The following is a 12,305-nucleotide window of genomic DNA, read 5'->3' on the forward strand; positions in this document are numbered from 1 at the left end:
ACTTTGGTGTCATCCGCAAATTTACTAACCCATCCTTCTACGCCCTCATCCAGGTCATTTATAAAAATGACAAACAGCAGTGGCCCCAAAACAGATCCTTGAGGTACACCACTAGTAACTGAACTCCAGGATGAACATTTCCCATCAACCACCACCCTCTGTCTTCTTACAGCTAGCCAATTTCTGATCCAAACCACTAAATCACCCTCAATCCCATGCCTCCGTATTTTCTGCAACAGCCTACCGTGGGGAACCTTATCAAACGCTTTACTGAAATCCAAATACACCACATCAACCGCTTTACCCTCATCCACCTGTCTGGTCACCTTCTCAAAGAACTCAATAAGGTTTGTGAGGCACGACCTACCCTTCACAAAACCGTGTTGACTATCCCTAATCAAATTATTCCTTTCTAGATGATTATAAATCCTATCTCTTATAATCCTTTCCAACACTTTACCCACAACCGAAGTAAGGCTCACTGGTCTATAATTACCAGGGTTGTCTCTACTCCCCTTCTTGAACAAGGGGACAACATTTGCTAGTCCCACCCACACCCCCACAGTACGAGGAGTGGATGTTAAAATGTATTAAATCAATGACTTGGCCAATTTGTTGATAACTCAAAAGGTACGTATGTAGGCAAGTAAGCTTAGATAAGGGCATATTTGCTGAGATTGCCAATTCCTCTCTCTTTGAGAATGTTCATGATATTTGGGAGACTTAGCTTCAGAGAGCAGACCTAAAGAGGCTGACGACCATACCCAATGTATAGGAACTGAGAGGAGGCAATGAGTGTAGGTGAGGTGAGAGTCCAGAGTATGGTGGGTGAGGAGATTGCTGTGGTAAAGTCAAGATTGGGAAGTTTGAGGAATTGTAAATGACAATAAGGATTTGGAATCCACTGCATTGAGGAAGGACAGCAAATGGAGTTGGATGAGGACTGTGCGAGATTACTGGGGTACGGTAACAAAGTAGATAATTTACTGAATTAATAAACCAAAGTCCCATATTACTGATCCAGAGATCTGAGTTCAAATCCCACCACAGCAACAGGGCAAGTAAAATTTGATTGATTATATTAATTTGGAATGAAGCAGTTTGTTTCCCAGTCATCATTATTAAAACTGTCAGATTGTTCTAGAATCCCATTTGGTCTGTGAGTGTTTTCCAGGGAAAGAAATCTGCTGTCCTTCCATGGTTTGTCCTCCATGTGACCCAAGGCTCGGAGCAATGTGGTTGATGTGTAAATTTTGTCTCAAAAGGCCTAACCAGCCATTCGATTGTATTCTAGCAAATGGCTCACCCCCGAAATAATTCCACAGAGGCTGGCATCCCATCACCAAGTCACCCTTTATTTACAAGTGGAGAGCCCTTGTCACTGATCCAGCTTCCTCAGAGCCAGCTCTCAGAGTGAGCAGAACCTCTGATCCTCCTGGTTATATCTGTCAGGCAGGGCTCCCTGATTGGACCAGGTTAACAGCCCCAATCAGGGAACTCATATTCTATGAGGTCCAGCTGGCTGACCTGGTTACAATCACTACAGCCCCATCTTCTCAAGGATATTAGGGGAAGGACAATAAATGCTGGTCTTGACAATGCCCCCACGTCCTGTGAATGATTTTTTTAAAATAAAGGGCAGGAGGAAGCAGGGTTGATGGAGGATTGTGGGCAACAAGAGACTTGAATTAACTGAAAGGTAACCAGCTGATAGGCAGTGGTGACCTTCTGAGGAAATGTCACGGGTCCCGAAACGTTAACTCTGACTTTTTCCTTCACAGATGCTGCCAGACCTGCTGAGCTTTTCCAGCAACTTTGTTTTTGTGACCTTCATTGGCTTTTGTTGATTTCTCAAGGACTGAGTTTCCAGTTTAACTTCCATCAGCAGAAATGCTGTTATTTCATCTTGGAGACTGTGAATTCACTTGAAGCAGAGCTCTTGGGGCAGCCTTGCTGGTTTGTGAGCTAAACAATTCACTGGATATTTTAATTGAGAAACCTTGTCATATTGTCACTCTGGTATTGTGGCGATTTTTAAATTCTCTAGCAATCAAATTAACAAGTACTTTTAAAAGAAACGGTTCATCAGTAGACTGAAGAATGAGTTAAGTCGTCAAATATATTTATACAAGATGTCCCATTTGCTTTCTTTGCCTGTTTCGGTGGAGCAAGGTTAATCGGAGATTTTACCTCTGGAACTTGTCCATCAGTCCCACCTAGACTATTGCGATTTATTCCTCTCTTGTCTGCCTGTTGAAACAGGACATAAATTCAAAAGGTCTGAACATCTGCATCTACTAAAAACAAAGGAATACAGCTACAGCGCCAGGCCAGTAAAGGATGCGATATATACTTCTTTCCAGAGAATCTCATTGAAACTGAATCTTCAAATTCTGCGTTTGAAGTCTTCAGGTACCTGCTCCGATCCACCCCTTGATTCTATGGTTTATGGAGGTCCATGCAATCTCTTGCTGTCTAACCACCATCCATACCAGCTGGTGGAAAGATAGTTATGACCTTGGAAGAGTTTTTCAGTCAAGACTCTTCTTCACTACCTGAAGGATTGCTAGATGCAACTGGTTTATTTCCAATTAAATCACAGGCACCACGTTTTACAAACAGTCCTAACGGAAAAGGTCACAGTGTTAGAAAACTCCTTAAACAGGAGCAAGGCTCTGGTTTCAAACCTTGTCCGTCTTTTATTTGACATGTTAAATCCAAAGCTCCTTCAACCTGTTAAAGATACCATGGCACTATTCCAAAGTTAAAAACCGAAAGAACTGCGGACGTTGTCAATCAGAAACTAAAACTATAAAGAAATTGCCAGAAAAGCTGAGGAGGTCTGGCAGCATCTGTGAAGAGAAAGCAGAGTTCACGTTTTGGGTCAAGTGACCCTTCGTCAGAATTATTCAGAGATACCCTGTTTCAGTCAATACGTGCAAAATACCAGGCCGCTTGCCTTATTGTTGTTTGTGGGGGTTTGCTGTGCACAAAAATAGCTGCTACTTAAACCTGTATTACAACAGGCACTGGCATTCAGAAAGATTAATTGTGAAATGCTTTGGATGTGCTAAGGGACCAGAAAAGCACTATAAAAAAGTACAAGTTTCTTTCTCTGTAAAGCATGTTGCAATGGCCTGTTTGGAGGTAACTGACAGAACAGGATTGTTTTAACTCTGGAAGCACAATTAGTAATTGTCACTTCTAAATTACATTGGGAAGGGAAGTGGGATAAGGTATGGAGCTCAGTAATTAGCATATGTTTGAGATCAGAAGTAATTAATTCGAGATTATGGGGTTTACTGTCTTAATTAACACCTCTGGCATAATACAAGGAGAACATGTGTAATTATGAAGATGTGAGAAATGTGCGGAGGATGAATTTGCGAGCAGTATTAATACTTAGAGAATTGTTACCCACAGCCCCCTCCAGTAAAGTCCAGACTGCAGGTATCTTTAACAGCACTCCCCTCGCCCCAATTGCATTACTCACCCAAAGCTCCTGGCAGGTTCGACAGCCTGACTGCTCACTAGATTGAAGTTATGCCCCTACCTACACTCACCTTTCCTGGCCCCATCCCCGCCTCTTCGACCTGTTTGTTTCCTCTCCACCTATCCTCTCCTCTATCCCTCTTCTATCCGCCTCCCACTCTCTCCCTATTTATTTCAAAACCCCCTTCCCCTCCCCCTTTTCTGATGAAGGGTCTAGGCCCGAAACGTCAGCCTCTCTGCTCCTATGATGCTGCTTGGCCTGCTGTGTTCATCCAGCCCTGCACCTTGTTGTCGCAGCTCCATTCACCTGAGATTACGGTGTGGAGTTTGTGCCTGAGCTCCTCACTTTCACATTGTGAGAGCTCAGTTCTTTTTTCATTCGTAGCATGAGGGCATTGCTGGCTGGGCCAGTATTTATTGCCCAGAGGGCAGTTAAGAGTTAACCACATTGCTCTGGAACTGGAGTCACATGTAGGCCAGACCAGGTGAGGATGGCAGTTTCCTTCCCTAAAGCACATCAGTGAAATTGCAAACTTACTCAGGACCATGGGATGATAAAAGACGCCCCTTGCTCATCAGTTATTGAATTCATTCCTCCTTTCCCTGTAGTCCTGCAAACTTGTTCTTTTCCAGTTTATTTTTCCAATTTCCCATCGAATTTTACTTATTAAACTTCTTCCATAACCCTTAAGGACATGTACTCCAGATTACAACAATGTCCTGTTTTTTAAAAATGTCTTTTCATCTCCTGCCTTGCTCTTCAGCCTTTTAGTTTGAATCTGTGCCGTTAGGTTACTGACCCACCTGCCTCAGGAAACCATTTCACCTTGTGCACTCTATCAACATTGTCCATAAATTTTGAAAGCCTCTAGTCAACCTCTCTTTAACATTCACTCAGTTCACTGGAAAAATGTCCACTTCAGTATGAATAAAAATAAGCATAATAAGATTGTAAGACTCTGAGATGCAGAGGGATCTGGGTGTCCTCGTGCATGAATTCCAAAACATTAGTATGTATGTACAGCAAGTAATTAGGAAAGCTAACAGAATTTTTTGTTTAATGCGAGGATAATTGAATACAAAAGTATTAGGATTATGCTTCAGTTATATGGGGCACTGGTGAGACCACATCTGTGTACAGTTGTGGTCTACTTATTTAAAAATGTTTGTAAAGGTTTTGGAGGAAGTTCAGAGAAGATTTACCGGACTAAGATCCGGAATGGTTTGTCTAATGAGGAAAGATTGGACAGGCTGGGCTTGTATCTGCTGGTCTTTAGAAGATTGAGAGGCAACTTGATTGAAACATAAAAATTTTAGGTGCCTTCTGAGCATAGCATGTGGAAAGGACATTTCCTCTTGTGGAAAAATCTAGAACCAGGGGTCACTGTTTAGATCGTAAAGGACCACCCATTCCAGACAGATGAAGAGAATATTTTTCGCTTAGATGTTCATGTGTCTTTTGAGCTCTGTTCCTTAAGGTGGTGGAAGCAATAGCTTCGAATATTTTTAAGGCGGAGGTGGATAGATTTTTAACAAGCTATTTGGGGATTGTCAGAAATGTGGGCCAATCAGACCAGCCATGATCTCATTGTGGGTTCAACGGGCTAAATTTAGAAGTTGAAAGGTAACTCCAGCTTTCTGGTCTCCATGTTATGGAAATTCCTCATCTCAGACACCGCTGATACCAGCTTCCTCCATGCCACCTTTAAGGCCATGGCATTCTTCCTAAAGTTTGGACACAATTGTGTTTGGGCCAATCTAATGACTTACAAATTATGTTGCCGTATTCCTGCCCAACCTGCCTCATGAGAGCAAGAATAGGTTTAAACTCTGAGTACACCATGGATTGTTTTAAACTTGGTCTTGAGATCCTGGCATTGCTGACTGTGTCAGCATTTATTCTCTATCCCTAATTGCCCTTGAGTAGGGGATGGCAGGCCATTGTGTTGAACCACTGCAGTCTCTGCTGCATAGATGCTTGCACAGTGCTTCAGTCTGTAGCAGTTTGATGCAACCAATTGACTTACTAGACCATTTCAGAGAGCAGTTAAGAGCCAATTGTATTGCTGTACACCTGGAATGTCATGTAGGCCAGACCAGGTTTGATTGGCAGATTTCTTCCCTTGAAATATACTAATGAGCCAGACTTTTTTTTTTTCCTAACAAGCAGTTACATGATCATTTTTAATGCTGCATTTTCGAGTTATATTTAGATTCCTCATATGCTGCGATGGGATTTGAAACCCTGCAATACATAAGGTCTTGAGGTTGCTAATGTATTCCTTTTGTTGGTGTGCTTTCACTGGATTGCAGTTGCAGGCTTGAGTCCTGGCCTGTATCTAATTCACTGACCCTCAGTCAGCACAGCTCTGTTATTGGTATCTGTATCCCTAGACTAGAAAGGCAAGAAGGTGGCAAGGTTCCTTCTCCTGGTGACAATCCAGCGAGCCTTACTGTGTGTGCGTGCGTGTGCGCGTGTGTGTGTGTAAAGCCACTTGAGACAGTACAGAGCCATGATCGATCATTATAAAATCCTACACCAGCAAGGAATGGTACTTCGCAGGCACAAGCAAATAATGGCAAGTCCAAACTTAACCTCAACTCCACGTAATCAGTGGATTTGTGGTCGTGAAACCTAATAATTGCCTGATGTTGACAGCTGCATCGAATGTTCTTTGAGAATCCTTGAAGAACAATAAATCTGTCACTAAGGTAAGCTTTTAAACACTGGTAGTAATAGTTCATCTTTGTAATCTGGAATGTTAGGGGCTGGCAGAATAAACATTGCAGTAAGTGATGGCTTACTACCAGAGAGAATAAGAGGGAGCAATCGGTTGAGAAAAGAAAAGAGCTTAGAAGTGAAAGAGGGAACAAGATTTCACCTCAGTTCAGCAGCAATATTGCCAAGCAGAATGGGCCTCAGTGGAAGTTTTGCATTGTTCCTGGGAAATCTGGTAAAAGGCCAAAATTCATAATTCAGGACAGCACCAAGAGGGAAAGGAGTGGGAGAGGGTCTGGAGATGTGATGATTAGCGAGTCTTGAATTTGGCTTTTAAAGCCTGATGATTGTGGATGGAAAGAAGGACTTTGAGGTGAGGAGTTTTGAAATTTTGCAATGGCCAGTCTCCAAAAATCTTGACTGTTGGAACCAATAAAAAGAAGAAAGAATGGAAAAGTGAAGTTTGAACTTGGGAATTTACTGTCTTTTGGAAAGCACCCAATAGTTTTTCTTAAGAACTCAAATGGTAAAAGATTGATAGCCCCATACCAGACCAGGGTAGATAATGTCTTACTTGATGTCACTCCCATTTTTCATGGCCCTGCTGAAGCAACCTCTTTGTTACGGTTAACCTGATATGTAACTTAATTTTTTTTCTTCTTCCAGGTTATTACTTTTGGGAAAAGGATGTATATTGTTCTTAATCATAGGTCTCAGAAACAGCTCTGTGTTTCACATCAAATTAATTACTTTGCAGCGCAAAATAATTAATTTGTAGGGAAGTGCAGTAGATATTTTATACACAGCAAGATCCCACAAATATTGAAACGGCGAATGACCACATAATGACCACTTGGGGAGGCAATGGCCTCATGGTATTATCGCTGGACTATTGATCCAGAGACCCAGATAGTGTTCTGGGGATCCAGGTTCAAATCCCATCACGGCAGCTGGTGGAATTTGAATTCAGTAAAATATCTGGAATTAAGAATCCAATGATGACTGTGAATTCACTTCCGATTGTCGGAAAAACCCATCTGGTTCACTAATGTCCTTTAGGGAAGGAAACTGCCATCCTTATCTGGTCTGGCCTACATGTGACTCCAGACCCACAGCACTGCGGTTGACTCGTAACTGCCCTCTGGGCAATTAGGGATGGGCAATAAATGCTGCCTGGCCAGCGATGCCATTAATGAATTCATCCCGTTAATGAATAAACAAAAAAAATTGATCTTCTTTCTGATTATGTATAAATTAAAGCTCAATCAGACCATTGCAGAACTAGCCTATGCTGATGTTTTGTGTTCAACATGAGCCTGCTCCCACTCCATTTCTCTTCAAAGAATCAATCTATCCATCTATCATGCCTCATGCACTTGTTGAGTTTCCCCTTAAAGGTATTATTTTCATTCTTGGTTTGTGGTTTGGTTTCACTTTGGATACTGTTTAGTTCTCTCCTTGTGTAGCGTGTGGCCTTTTCTGGGTTTCCATCTGCCTGTGTGTGACTAAGGTCTGAATCTGTTAAGTTTCTTCAAAACTCCTTTATCTGCACTAGAATACCATCTAAGTCCATCTCTCTGTGTGCAGACTATTCCTCCTGCGTTAGACTCTAGCCCATAACTGCTGATAATACTGTTACACTGGCACACCCAACATTATTACATTAGCGTACAATTGGTTGTGGGATCAGTGCAAAACCCCATTGAATGTTTTGAAAGCAAAGATAGATTTTTGAACAGTAAAGGAATTAAGGGTTATGGTGAGTGAGCGGGTAAGTGGAGCTGAGTCTGTGAAAAGATCAGCCATGATCTTATTAAATAGCAGATCAGGCTCGACAGAGCCTAATAGCCTACTCCTGCTCCTATTCCTCATGTTCTTATCGACAGGACGTCCAGCGAGCCCCTACTTTCCTTCAAAATACTGTCCTGAGATCCTTAGCATGCATCTTAAATTGCAGACAGCTAGAATCTCACTTTAAAGCTTCATCTGAAGGTCACATCTTCAACATTTTATTGTCCATTCCTAACTGACCTTCAGAAAGTGGTGGCGAGTGGTTTTCTTCAATCGTTGCACTCCCTCTGATGCAGGAACACCCACAGTGCCGTTAGGAAGGAATACTCCAATGGGCCATTTTCTTTTTCTCTTTCAGAAGCTCATTTTATTGCATCAGTTATTTCCACAGCAGATGATATAAGGTTACATTGCCATGAAACCTCTGGCAGGTTTGAAACCTCTGAAGGTTTCAGTAAAGGAAATGAGAACCTTTGATGCCCACTCAGATATTCTCTGATCTTTCACGACTGCCAGACCCTGATACCTCTGCAATCAGACTGGAAAATTCCAGCTGACTGCAGACGATAGACCTTAAGAGACCTTTTTATATACGTGCAATGGACTAACTGGGCAGCCCTTTCTACCCCTAGGGAGATATTGAGGCACGGAATGGTGCTATCAATCCAGAATGCTGGTTGGCAGTAAAAATTTCCATGGCTGCCTATCTCCATTACAGCTAGAGTGTAAACATACCCCTACACCCACCTCTAAATTCCATTAGATTTAGTTTAATCTGGAATAATTTAAAACCTACAAGGTAACATGTTTACATAGATTCCTGACGGTACTGACGCAGCATCATCGTTAATCCATTTAAAATAGCACACACAGGAAATATGATCTTTGAAAGGTGTAGAATCTCTACAAAGAGACAATCTCAAACTAAATCCATTAAATATTAAAAATGGGAGCGTATTGATCTTCAGAAACTGTAAGTTAATTGAAAGGCTGGTTTGTTTTCTGACTGATCCTTCGGTAGTCTCCTCAGTAAAAAATGATCACATTGCTAACGTTCAGTATGAACGGACATTGACAAGACTGGATGCGCACTGTGCTATTGTAAGTGTCCCTGAGTGACCTACCATCACTATTAGCCATTAGCAAGAGCAATGGGTCTGTCTGAACCGATATCCTAGAATAAATGAATGGAAACTTCAATTACAATCATCGAGTTGACGTCCCCCCCACCGCCAAACATGGACTGTATCTCATGAGACAATGAACATAATGAAGATGAATGAGACAATAATATAACATAACGAGACAATGAACATAACCTGTAGTACTGCTTCATCAATGACCTTCCCTGCATCAGAAGGTCAGAATTGGGGATGTTCTCCGATGATTGCACAACATTCAGCACCATTCATGACTCCTCAGACACTGAAATAGTCTATGTCCAAATGCAGCAAGATCTGAATAAAATCCAGGCTTGGGCTGACAAGTGGCAAGAGACATTCACGCCACACAAATGCCAGGCTATGACCATATCCAATAAGAGACAACCTAACCACCGTCCCTTGGCATTCAATGGTGTTACCATCACTGAATCCCCCACTGTCAACATCCTGCGGGTTACCATTGACCAGAAACTCAACTGGACTCACCATGTGGGCACAGTGACTACAAGAGCAGGCCAGAAGCTGGGAATCCTGCGGCAAGTAACTCACCTCCTGACTCCCCAAAGCCTGTCCACCATCTACAAGGCACAAGGCAGGAGTGTGATGGAATATTCCCCACTCGCCTGGATGGGTGCAGCCCCAACAACCCTCATGAAGCTTGACACCATCCAGGACAAAGCAGCCCACTTGATTGGCACTACATCCACAAACATCCACTACCTCCACCACTGAGCAGTGTGTACCATCTGCAAGATGCACTGCAGAAATTTCCCAAAGATCCTTAAACAGCATCTTCCAAACCCACAACCACTTCCATCTAGAAGGACAAGGGCAGCAGACACATGGGAACACCACCACCTTCAAGTTCCCCTCCGAGTCACTCACCATCCTGACTTGGAAATATATCGCCATTCCTTCACTGTCGCTGGATCAAAATCCTGGAATTCCCTCCCAATGGCATTGTGGGTCAACCCACCGTGTGGACTGCAGCGGTTCTAGAAAGCAGCTCACCACCAACTGCTCAAGGGCAACTAGAGATGGGCAAGAAATGCCAACCCAGCTAGTGACGCCCACATCCCACAAATGAATTTTAAAAAAAGTAATGTCACAAAAGTATGCTTCACATCAAATAATTGGCTGGAAAAGCAAATTATTTTTTGGAAGTGGAAACTAATGTGTGACCTGCCCTTACAACCAATGATGGCTACACTTCATTGCTTCACTTTACATTCCAATGCCAACCCATTGAGATAGTGGTCCTATTTCTCCAAAAGATAATAGCCGAAGGTAAATGAATAAACAGGATATCCTGTTCCCATTAGCAAAAGTGTCAGGACCATTGCCAGGGAAACTTTGTTGGCTGGAAATGAACCATTAATCATTAATTGGACAGTTGGACTCTGACTGTGAGACTCCTGGATGTGAACTAATCAAGTTACAATTTACTACAATTTATAGATGTGACTCGATCAGTTCTTCTGGAGACAGTAATTCTGGGCTCGCTGTGTGGTCAGAGAATCATTTTTCGAGATATTAAATTGAGGTCTAATTCTGTTCTATTTGAAGAAGAGCAGGGAGTTCTGTAAGTGTCCTAGTGAATGTTCCTTTGTCAGTCTATTCCAGTGAATATGGATGAACCAGTTTTACATGACGCGTGCTCTCTACGGGATCTTACTGTGTGCGAATTGGTTTGAAACATTTCCCTACAAAGCATCAGTACACATGCTGTCACGAATGTTAATTTTGCTTTGCACGTTCGGTCCATATTAGTTACAGTTTGTTCTTGTTGCAAAATTGACATTTACATATTTTTGATACAGGGATCATAGATCAAGAGACTACAGAAACTGAGATTAGCCTCACAAGAGCAGAGATTGACAGGACATTTAATAGGTTCAAAATAACTATTTATTTCATGAAAATTCTTTTAAAGAGGCTATCTGCATTAGCTGAAGTGTCGGGAGCATCCCAATAATATTACTGGTCGAATCCTCAAATCCAACAATCCAGATGGGAGAACTGAAATTTAAATAAATCTGGATAAACGTCAGTCATAAGAACCATGAAACTACCAGATAGATTTTTAACTGACAATCGGATTTACTGATTCAGGGGAGATCAGGCCCAGAGCAATGTGAGATACTCCTCATTACCTCAGAGACAGTTTTGCGAGGACATTGAAGGCAGTTTTTACCAGCAATGCTTATAATCACACAATGATAATGCAGATGACCCAGATTTAATGTAATTGACAAAAGATGATCAGATTTTGTATTATTCAGTGAGTTGTTATGATTGGGATGTGCTGCCTGTGAGAACAGTAGAAACCGACTTAACAATTTTGCAAATGGCAATAATTGTATAAATGGTTGAGAATAGTACACTGCAAACTAGAAACAGGACTGGATATGGAGGTAGATTTAATTGAAAAGAGAAAGACTTGCATTTTTAACAGTGATTCTCATGACCTCGGGATGCCTGCAAGTACTTTGCTGTCAATGAGATACTTTGGAAGTGAGATCACTGTTGCAATGCAGTCAATTTACACACAGCGTACTCCCACACACAGCAATGGGACACTGACCAGATCATCTGTACATCAGTGGCATTGGCTGAGGGATAAACATTGGCCAAGACATGGCGACTTTCTGCCATCAGAATGGTGACATGGGATCTTCTGTGTGCACCTGAGAGGGCCTCAATTTAACATCTCATCCAAAACGTCACATCGCTGACCATGCTGCACTCCCACTGGCCTGCACTGCTGTGTCAGCCGAAATGATTGTGCTCAGGCCTCTTGACCCCGTGCTCTTATAGCACAGAGTCAGAAGTCACATGATGCCAAGTTATAGTCCACCCGGTTTATTGAAAATCGCAAGCTTTGGTAGCGCTGCTCCTTTATCAGGTGAAGTCGCTGCACCTAATGAAGGGGCTATGCTCTGAAAACTTGTGATTTTTAATTAAACCTGATGGACTATAACCTGGTGCTGTGTGACTTCTGACTTTGTCCACTTCAGTCCAACGCCGGCATCTCCACACCATGGCTTATAGCACACAGACCAGTGAGTACTCCCCACGTAGAGAGCAGCGAGTACTCCCCACGTAGAGAGCAGCGAGCACTCCCCACGTAGAGAGCAGCG

General features: G+C 42.5%; 1 protein-coding gene across 1 annotated transcript in view; it reads left to right on the forward strand.

Moving 5' to 3' along the window:
* Nucleotides 1-12,305, forward strand: part of LOC125486778 (coronin-2B-like) — a 104,185-nt gene that overhangs the window by 61,754 nt on the left and 30,126 nt on the right. The window lies entirely within an intron of this gene.

Source organism: Rhincodon typus, chromosome 33 (assembly GCF_021869965.1).
Source record: "Rhincodon typus isolate 14 chromosome 33, sRhiTyp1.1, whole genome shotgun sequence".
NCBI classification, from domain to species: domain Eukaryota; kingdom Metazoa; phylum Chordata; class Chondrichthyes; order Orectolobiformes; family Rhincodontidae; genus Rhincodon; species Rhincodon typus.